Here is a 10,671-nt window from a genome sequence, read left to right on the forward strand (position 1 = left end):
CAGTAGAGAGAGACAGAGGAGGAATGGGAGACAGAGTGGGGGGAAGACATTCGGCAAATAACGACGGGTTCGGGAGTCGAACCTGGGTCGGCCGTGTCGCGGCTGAGCGCGCTATGTGGTTTGCCACTGGGGCGCCCCAGTTGCTCTTTCTGACTATGTATTAAACTGATTCAGAACATATATCAAAGGGAGAAAATATTACGTCAGGCTTGGAGATCATTCTTCTGAGAAACATGACACCTACTTCGGAGTTCCACAGGGGAGCTGCCTTGGTCCATTATTATTCTCACTATACATGCTGCCACTCGGAGACATCATTAGAAAGTACAATGTGTGTTTCCATAGTTATGCAGATGACACACAATTGTACATCTCCGCTGAACCAAATGATCACACAGCTATAAACTCCATTTCTGCCTGTCTCTTAGCAATAAACAAATGGATGACGAACAACTTCCTAAAATTAAATGAGGGCAAAACTGAAATCCTACTAGTCGGTCCTATAACAAAAAGAGAAATGTTGGGCGGCTAGGTGGTGTAGTGGACAAGTCACTCGCCACCAGTGTGGAGACGCTAGGATTCGCGTGTTCGAATCCAGCTCTCCACATTGTTTTTCAGTTTGGCTGGTCGTCCGCAGTAATACACATTGGCCGTATTACGGGGAGGGAAAAACTGAAGGGTGGGGATCGAACGTTGTGAACAAGCGACTCCTACAAGTCGGTTGGTGCGCCTGCGCAGTAGAATCAGGAAAGTGTCGGGGGCAGCGTGAGCCTCCCACGCGTTACTCCTCGACACTGAGAGGTCGAGCTGCGCAGGTGAAAAGATGCGACTGCTGTTACCTCAAGTACCGGAGGGGACTTGTGCTATGTATGACTTAGTCCACATTGCAGCCGGCTTGTGGGAGGCAAGAAACAGCGTTCGTGACAGGGGAGGGTTGAAATTGGATGATACGAAATTGGGATGGGAGAAAAATACAGAAAAATGGGAGAAAAAAGTGGATCAAAAAAAAAAAAGAGAAATGTTACAGAGCAATATGGGGCAACTTACTCCTTGGATTGATTGATTGATTGATTGATTGAAAAGTTTATTAACAGATTGCAGAATGGGTACAGTACAGTACAGCTCAATACATACAATTGTTAAGGGGATGCAGACCAGAGAAAGACTTTCATCTTGTTTACATCAGGGTCCCCCATTTTCAATTCATCATAACATATATGACATACATGACATACAGATAGACAGTACTGCTACATCTATACATTTATGACATATCAGATTTGCAAATACAGTACTTTTTGTAATACAAAAGTGTCCAGAAAAAGAGTGTATATACATTTGGCGTAGAAACTGTACATTGGAGGAGGTTGGGTGGGTGGGGTGGGGTTGGGTGGGTGGGTGAGGGCTGTACATTGGAGGTGGGGGGGGGGGGGGTTGGGTAGGGGACACACACATTTTACACTGTACATTGGAATACCGACAAAGCCTTACTTGGTCATTTACTGTACAACTAGGTTAGGACATTTGTAGGGGCCAGTTTCGAATTGCAGTCTCACGTAGGTGTTTTTTGAGAGTGTTTTTGAAAGTGGGTAGTGATTCACATTCCTTTACAGCTTTAGGTAGGGCGTTCCACATTGATGTGGCATAATTGCAAAACGTGTTTAGTCCCTTGTTTGAGCCGAATCTGGGTTTTACATGATTTGTTGAGCTCCCTCTGGTGTTGTGATCGTGGTATTCACTGACCTTTGGGAAGTATTTTGACATGTACATGGGTACCTTGGTCGCGTAGTGTATCTTGTAGACCAGGCCCATTGCAAGTTGCTGTACTCTGTCGTCTACTCTAAGCCATCCTAGGTTGTCAAAGTGGGCAGGGGTGAGGTGGGTTCTAGGAGTCAGGTCAAGCAGTAGTCTGACTAGCTTGTTTTGAGATGTTTGTAGTTTGTTTTTTAGTGCCTTTGAGGTGCTTTGGTACCATGAGGTGCAAGCATAGTCGTAGTACCCTTGAATGAGTGCTCCTGCTAGAGTCTTCAGGGTATTCTTGTTTACCAGAGAGGAGATCCGGTACAAGAATCGCATTCGTTGGTTGACTTTTTTTATTACATTGGATGCCATTTTGTCACAGGAAAGATTAGCCTCTAGGATGGAACCCAGGTAGGTAATTTCATCTTTCCTTGTGATAATATTGTCACCCACTGTAACCGAGAAGCCGTCGGTCTTGCTGAGTTTGTTATTTGAACCGAAGAGAATGGACTCTGTTTTGCCCATGTGTAATGATAGTTTGTTGTCGGCGAGCCATATGCAGATTTTGCCTAGTTCCGAGCTTCAGGATCAAACCTGAAGTTACAAGTCTTGGTGTTATAATAGACTCAGACCTAAGCTTTAAATCACACATCAACAAGGTGACAAAAACATAATTTTTCCACCTTAGAAACATAGCTAAGGTACGGCCGTTTATAAATCAAAAAGACGCTGAAAAACTGATCCATGCCTTTATCTCAAGCCGACTTGACTACTGTAATGCACTCCTCACTGGCCTTCCAAAAAAAACCACAGAACGACTCCAACTCATTCAAAACTCGGCAGCTAGGCTACTAACTAGAACCAAGAGGAGAGACCACATCAGTCCTGTATTAGCTAACCTACACTGGCTTCCGGTAACATTTAGAATTGATTTCTACTGATTTCGATTGATTTCGATTTCTATTGATTTCGTGGAACGCCCTACCCAAAGCTGTAAAGGAATGTGGATCACTACCCACTTTCAAAACCTCTCTCAAGAGACACCTACGGGAGACTGCAATTCAACACTGGCCCCTGTAAATATCCTAACCCAACCCCCTCCAATGTACAGTCATTTACCTAGTATGGTTTTGTCAATAGTCCAATGTACAATTTTGTTTGTTTGTACAGAGTCTCCCCCCCCTCAATGTACAGTTTTGCTTGTTTATACAGTGTGCCCCCCCCCCCCCCCAACCACCTCCAATGTAAATTACCCAGTATGGTTGTCAATATCCCAGTGTACCCAACCCCCCCCCACCCAACCTCCTCCAATGTACAGTTTCTACGTCAAATGTATATACTCCCTTTTCTTGACTCCTTCTGTATCACAAACAGTACTGTATTTGCAAATCTGGTATGTCATAAATGTATAGATGTAGCAGTACTGACTATCTGTATGTCATGTATGTCATATATGTCCTGATGAATTGAAAATGGGGGACCCTGGTGGAAACAAGACGAAAGTCTTTCTCTGGTCTGCATCCCCTTAACAATTGTGTGTATTGAGCTGTACTGTATTGTACCCATTCTGCAATCTGTTAATAAAGTTTTCAATCAATCAATCAATCAATTTCAAGGTCCTCCTCCTTATATACAAAACACTAAATGGAACAGGACCAAGCTACATTGCAAATTCTCTAGTCAACTATGTGCCGCCTAGAACATTGCGATCATCTACTACTGGTCTATTGAAGGTTCCAAGCCACAGTCTAAGGAAAATCGGGGATGCAGCCTTTGCAAACTATGCACCAAAGTTATGGAACACACTACCTATGGACATTAGGGAAGCTATATCTCTTAATATTTTAAAAAATAAGCTAAAAACATACCTCTTCACCATAGCCTTCTAATACACTCCGCTGTACTGTAGCACTATTTTACTCTGTCCATTCTATTGCATAATTATACTATCTATTCCATTCTACTATTCTATTATTGCACCGTATTATTTTACTCTGTCTATTGCTTTTTATTACAGGTTCAAAACTGTCAGGTTTTTATTGCACTGGGCTACAGTTTTCTGTCTATTGTTTATTACAGGTTCAAAACTGTCTGGTATTGAACTGTGTGTGTATCGAGCAAAAGAGACTGTCATGAGCAGGAGACTACTGTCTGATACGGCTTGCCTTAAAATGTGCATTTGTGGTGTCAGGCAACAGGAGACCGTCATGAGCAGGGGAGACTGTCAGCTTTAATACTGTCTGATATGGCTTGCCTTAAAATGTGCATTGTGGTGTCAGGCAGAAGAGAAGACTGTCATGTTTTGAACTATGGATACCGAACAAAGGTTTGGGACGGCTTTGAACTGTTGAAACAGTAATTCAGGTTTTGCAGATGCGTTTGTCAACAACCTCGGTGTGGGGGGGATGGGGTGGGAATGAGGGAGGGGAAGGGGAGATGAAAGGGGAAAAAAAAGAAAAAAAATATGGAAAATGTACAATATTTACATTTGAGATGTTCAATAATATTTTTTTCTGTTAAAAAAAAAAAAAAAAAAAAAAAAAACAGTAATTCAGAACAGTTTTACCATTGTACGACTTTGAACTGTTCAACAGTAACGGAACGTAAACCAAATGCGTCCACATTTTTATAGGATTCTATCACATTTTCATAACAATAGCACCCTGCGCCGTTTTCATTGAGGTTTCTTACAAATTAACTATGCTCTATGTTGTTCTTTATATGCCGATTATCATTAGAATCTTAAATTGTACCATATGTCCCCCTTTAGACAACATATGTAACGCTACCAGCGCACTTCTGTTAAGATAATTAGTTTACCATTCGCGGTTGCTATACCGAGGTCGCAGTAATAGTTTACCGCTGTTCAGATCACGTCGAAGAATATAGACACATCCCAGTGACCTGCGACCTGTGCTAACGCTCTTGGGAAATGCAGTGTTGTAGTTTTCAACATTTTCACCTTTTAATTTTAAACCAATGCTGCCATCTACTGACAACAGAAAGTGTTGTCTAATCGTCACCTTGAGAGCCACTTCCGTATACAGCGTCGCCCCAAACCTATTCTAGAGATCCCCACTTTTTATTGGGAGTGGGGCGTGGCCGTATTTGGTCCCAGACAATAAGAGTGGCTGCAATTGGTCACCGTGACGTTAATCCAGAACTATTTTATTGCACTGTAAAATATATATTTTTTTTAATCTATTCTATTCTACAATTTTATTGCACTGCACTATTGCACTATTTTACTCTGTCTATTTAATCTTGCTCCTTTTATTATTGTCTATTTAAAACTGAATCAAACCATAAACTAGGTGGCCTGTTGGGATGTTGGATCCTAATGTGAAAAACTGTGATTTTATATGTCTGCACTTTATGTGCTCATTTTATGCCTGTCTTTTTTCTGTTGTGAAGCACTTTGAGCTGCAGTTTCTGTATGAAAGGTGCTATACAAATAAAGTGTATTATTATTATATGTGAAAGCGACCTAAGGTACATAAGAACTTTTTTTTTTTTTATTAAAATAAATAAAGCTAAGAACAATATGAAAATAAGATAAAGGCTAAAAGTCCAGCCTCTGAGCTCAAAGTATCAGAGTCATATTCCCCAGGGGACAGGAGAACCGCTCGGATCCAGTGGAAGTAGAGCGGGCATGGTTAGGTCAACTGAGGGCGACGTCGGGTGGATCCATCGTGCCTGTGGTAGTCAGAACCGGTTTTAGGAAGAATAGCCACATCAAGGATGCTGTTAGCCACATCAAGGACGGCACAGGGAAGATCACACCACCTTGACATCCACTCACAGAGAGACAGGGAGACAGGGATAGGGGTTAGAGAGCTCCCGTATTCGTAGTGGGCAGACATAGGAGCAATAAATACATGAAATAATAATAATAATATATAAATGCATACATAGTAGCAATAGAATCAAAGTATATAAGAAAATTATGAAATTACAGTAATAAATAGAACTAAGAACAAAGAGGCATAGGACTACAAGCGCTAGTATATAGGATGACATACAAGAAGATGTATCAGGGCCATTTGCCCCGGGGATAAGCCAATAAGCAGACATGGGAGAAAATAACGGACTAACCAGATTAAACTAAGGGTCTATCCCCGACCAGGTGAGATCAGGGTAGGCTGAGGCCCAGTCCACACAATCACGGGTATTTTTGACACAGAGGTTTTAAAAATTATTAAAAAAAAGAAAACTGTCCACACGACGTGGTTTAAACTCTGCACCGAGTGACGTCATATACATGTAGTACAATGCCAAAGCAGTAGGTGGCGATGTAGTTCAAACATAAAGGCAATTGCAACCAATCAGAAGCGTTTAGAGTTAATACCGGAAACTGAACTGAAGCCTGAACAATAACATCCCTCCTTGCTCACAGCCAAATTAGCTACAGCTAGCAACGAATAATTTAAGTGCAATAAACAAAAATGATACATTCACTGTGTGTTCTGCCTCATTTGTTGATGAAACAAAACCAACATCAACACAATTTACCACCAAGAGCGGAGTTTAGTCTCACAAAAAGATCGCAGATTTTGTTAGTTTACGTGCTAACGTAATAATAAAGTAGTAACGTTAACACTAGTAGAATTAATGGATGAAAACGTAACAGATTGCAGAATGGGTACAATACAATACGGCTCAATACAAACAATTGTTAAGGGGATGCAGACTGTTATAGTTTGGACTGAGTTAATAACTTGACAACACATGAGCTTAGTTTAGCCGCAGCTTCAGGTTTACTCAGCGTCAGGTCAGGAATGCGACAACAGACATCGTCGATCACAACACTCTTCAACACAGACGATACGTTTCGAACAAAAGTTTGTTACAATCATTTTCATATAACGCTACTTGGGACAGCTCTGCTGTAAACATGGGAAATAATCCCGGTTACTATGCCCACACGCAACCAATGCAACCGGGATGCGCGCAAAACTTCACCCTGGACTCCGGTTTTAAATGATCACGGTTGCAGTGGTCCAAAACCCCTGTTGCGTGTGGCCGAGCAGTGCAACCGCGCACACCTTACCCCCCTTGAATGCCACCACCCACTTCAATGATAGAGCTCTCATATTTGCAAACGCATAAACTATGTCTTAAATTATGGCTATGTGTCTAATCTGGCCGTCGCTTATCAATGACTTGTTTGCAGTCAACATTGTCAAAACGGATTGTTTTTTAATCGGTTCATTTCCGTTTTATACCATTTTGAAAAACGCTAGTTTTTTTAAGTTTCAGGAAAATATAAAGATTCTATGATAATCGCCCTTTACTGGAATATTCTGGAATACACAAAAAACTTTTTCGGCCTGAATCGTTTTCAAATAAACGCTAGATGTGTACGTATGCACGCTATAGAAGCGAGCTGAAAAATCGATTCTCTCATTTCCTGATCAGCACACACACGCACACACACATAGGGCACACGTTGATATCTCTGTGAAAAAAGGTCTGATTATCCTAAGACTGGTAAAATAGATTCCTTACCTCAGATCAGATGTTCTCCAAAAAGATTATTCCAATTCCTGATCGCCATTCCAAATATCGATCGCGTTTATTGATCCAACGCTGGGTACTGGAAATATGTATTCCACACTGTTCTGATGGTCCACAATGAATCCGATCCTCTCGGGTGACTTGCCCGAGAAGTAAAATGAGGAAGCAGGTGTTTCATTCAATCCATTCCAAAGGTGTGCAGTACAACAGGGAGAGACGATAGGGGGCGGTATTTTCCCAATGGAGCTCATAGAGAGTTTGCAGCACTAACGTGAGACTAGATTGATGAAATATGAATTCAAATCGCTAATAAAAAAAAGAGAGATCTCTCGTCGTTGGCAATGAACGGTCGGCATGAACAAACGAGATATCTCGTCGTTGGCATTGAAAGTGTTAAGGCTCGGTTACATAACACCCGCGTTCGTGTGGACAGGGCCTGAAAGAGAGAAAGAGTATACACTCTGGTGAAGTCTTCTCTTGATTGTTGACTTTGACGTAGATACGCCTACCTCCTGCAGAGTGTTGTTGATCTGGCCAACTGTTGTGAAGGGGGTTTTCTTCACCAGGGAAAGAATGCATCCACCACAGTTGTTTTCCGTTGTCTTCCGGGTCTTAAGCAGGAGTTACACACAGTGTTTTTGTGCTAGTTTTTATACGTTTTTGAATACGTTTGATGTCCCTATTACACAGAAATGCGTTTTTTGGCGGATACGGCTGAAACGCTAAATTGTGTTTGTGTTTTGGAGAACCCCTAAAAAACGCGCCGACAACAGCCGTGTAGTCTGCACGGAGCCGTTGTTGCGAAAACGCCCATGCGCAGTAGATACCATCTGCGTGCCCTTCCGGTGACAGCAGAGCTGTCCCAAACCAAGCTACTATGTGTTGTCAAGTTATTGTTATAAGGACCCCGTCCCCAGTCCAAGCTACAACAGTCTGCATTCCCTTAACAATTGTTTGTATTGAGCCGTATTGTATTGTACCCATATGCAATATGTTAAATAAAGTTTACATCCATTCATTCTGAATTGTATAAACAAGCAAAACTGTACATTGAGGGGGGGGGGGGGGGACTCTGTACAAACAAACAAAATTGTACATTGGACTATTGACAAGACCATACTAGGTAAATGACTGTACATTGGAGGGGGTTGGGTTAGGATATTTACAGGGGCCAGTGTTGCATTGCAGTCTCCCGTAGGTGTCTCTTGAGAGAGGTTTTGAAAGTGGGTAGTGATCCACATTCCTTTACAGCTTTGGGTAGGGCGTTCCACATTGATGTGGCATAATTGCGAAACGTGTTTAGTCCCTTATTTGAGCCGAATCTGGGTTTAACATGATTTGTGGAGCTCCCTCTGGTGTTGTGATCGTGGTATTCACTGACCTTTGGGAAGTATTTTGCCATGTACATGGGTACCTTGGTCGTGTAGTGTATCTTGTAGACCAGGCCCATTGCAAGTTGCTGTACTCTGTCATCTACTCTAAGCCATCCTAGGTTGTCAAAGTGGGCAGGGGTGAGGTGGGTTCTAGGAGTAAGGTCAAGCAGTAGTCTGACCAGTTTGTTTTGAGATGTTTGTAATTTTGTTTTTAGCGCCTTTGAGGTGCTTTGGTACCATGAGGTGCAAGCATAGTCGTAGTACCCTGAATGAGTGCTCCTGCCAGAGTCTTCAGGGTATTCTTGTTTACCAGAGAGGAGATCCGGTACAAGAATCGAGTTCGTTGGTTGACTTTTTTATTACATTGGATGCCATTTTGTCACAGGAGAGATTAGCCTCTAGGATGGAACCCAGGTAGGTAATTTCACCTACTGCCACCTACTGCTTTGGCAGTGTACTACATCAGTGTGCTCAGGTGACAAAAACGAAAGTGTGACTCGAGGCTGCGACGGTGCGGCGAAACTCATATGACAATGAAACGAAAATGAAACGAAAGGTGTAACCGCCGCTTTAGTGTTGCTGAGTTCACCAGTATGTTCTTTCTTTTTAAGAATGCTTGCTGCTTCATTGATAGTTACAGCTCTTTGGACCTCATATTGAGAGTTGACAGCAACAGATTCCAAATGCAAATACCACACTTGAAATTAACTCTGACTTTGTATCTGATCTTTGTAAATGAAATAATGAGGGAATAACACACCATGGAACAGCTGAGCAGCCAATTGTACTTTTGGTCCCTTAACTCATTGACTGCCACGCTATTTATCCATCTTTACTCCCTGGTGCCAGCGTTATTGACCATTTTCACGATGTTTGCGGACCCATCGTATTATATATTCTATATTATAGCTATGGAGACAATAGTATGGCTCTCATTTGACAGGCACTATTTATTGTCCAACAGGGACAAACCAGCTAATTTCTACATACTTTCGTTTGTGCACTATTCCACGCTAAACATCGCCCCGTTTCAAAATAATCCAGTCTCGTTTTCTAGATCGTGAGATATGACTTGTTATATGCATATGCGCAAATCGTTCGGGTTGCTCGCCTGAAACCTATATTATTTCCAAATCAAAGGTATATACCATATAGATGTTCTTCACAAAGTCATCAAGGGGGGGGGGGGGGGGGGGGGGGGGGGCGTTTTACGAAGCTGCGATCGTTACCAAAAGCATGTTTTAGGTTCGGTAAAATAGACCTTACTTTTGTCAGAAGGTACTCCAAAATGAATAATCCCAGTAGTTCCATCGCGATCGCCATTACTGTTGTGCATTGGGCCTGGCTATAATACGGGAAACAATAGGTTTCAGGCCAGAAAATCGGCGACAGATGGCTGTGTGCTGATTCACTTTGAGGGGGAGGGGATTCCTGCAGCCGGAGGTACTGAGGCACTGGGAGACCCAGTTCAAAAGGTAGGCGATACTGCCACCTGTTGGGATTCGATCGTCATTGCAATTATAACGTAGGCAGCTGTGCCAGGGAGACACAGGCAGGTCTGCGTGAGTGTTTAGAATGGGAAAATCGAAAAAAGATAAAAGGATCTAAAAACGAGATATCTCGGGTTTGGCGCTCAACGCTTGGATTTGAAACACGAGAAATCTCATGTTTGGCGCAGAATGAGTTAAAAAGGAGAAATCACATAGAAATGTTTGTAATTCCTACTCCGTTCACCTAATTTGTAAATACCCTCAAATTAAAGCATGAAAGTCTGCACTTAAAGCACATCTTAATTCTTTCATTTAAAATCCATTGTGGTGGTGTACAGAGCCAAAATTATGAAAGTTTTGTTGATGTACAAATATTTATGGACCTGACTATATATAATATATCATACATATATATATTCTTAGTCTATAAGAAACATACTTACACAAACAGAATAAATACATGAAAGTACACAGTTGCATTTGCCCTTCTAGACATCTTTGTCTTTGGCTGCTGTTGATTTGAATTCCAGTTCTTTGTAATCGAATTGGTG

General features: G+C 42.0%; 1 protein-coding gene across 1 annotated transcript in view; it reads left to right on the top strand.

The window, feature by feature from the left end:
* Positions 1–10,671, top strand: part of fbxw4 (F-box and WD repeat domain containing 4) — a 184,130-nt gene that overhangs the window by 120,823 nt on the left and 52,636 nt on the right.

The sequence above is a fragment of the Notolepis coatsorum genome, assembly GCF_963971535.1.
Source record: "Notolepis coatsorum genome assembly, chromosome: 9".
NCBI lineage: Eukaryota > Metazoa > Chordata > Actinopteri > Aulopiformes > Paralepididae > Notolepis > Notolepis coatsorum.